Below are 285 nucleotides of genomic sequence, written 5' to 3'. Positions count from 1 at the left end.
TTTTTTCAGGGGTTTAATGGCTCTGCAGTGAAATCTCAGCTGCCACCTTCTGAAAAGCTTGGAAAAAGAAAGACAAATATTACCTGCCAATGAAAGAGATGAAATGTTTAAGGCACACAGATCCATTAAAGATCTAAAACCAGGGCACTACCCAATTCTCCAAAATATATACAGGTGCCTACTACCAGTGAACCAATTTAAGATGGCAATTAGATACCTAAATGGCTTTAAAGAATCTGCATCTGAGAGGGCTTCCTCTACAAGGCGTAACAGGGAGACCAGCAT

Source organism: Ciconia boyciana, chromosome 7 (genome assembly GCF_034638445.1).
Source record: "Ciconia boyciana chromosome 7, ASM3463844v1, whole genome shotgun sequence".
In the NCBI taxonomy this organism is placed as follows: Eukaryota; Metazoa; Chordata; class Aves; order Ciconiiformes; family Ciconiidae; genus Ciconia; species Ciconia boyciana.
The sequence above is the reverse complement of the archived record's forward strand: the minus strand, read 5'-3'. Positions refer to the sequence as shown.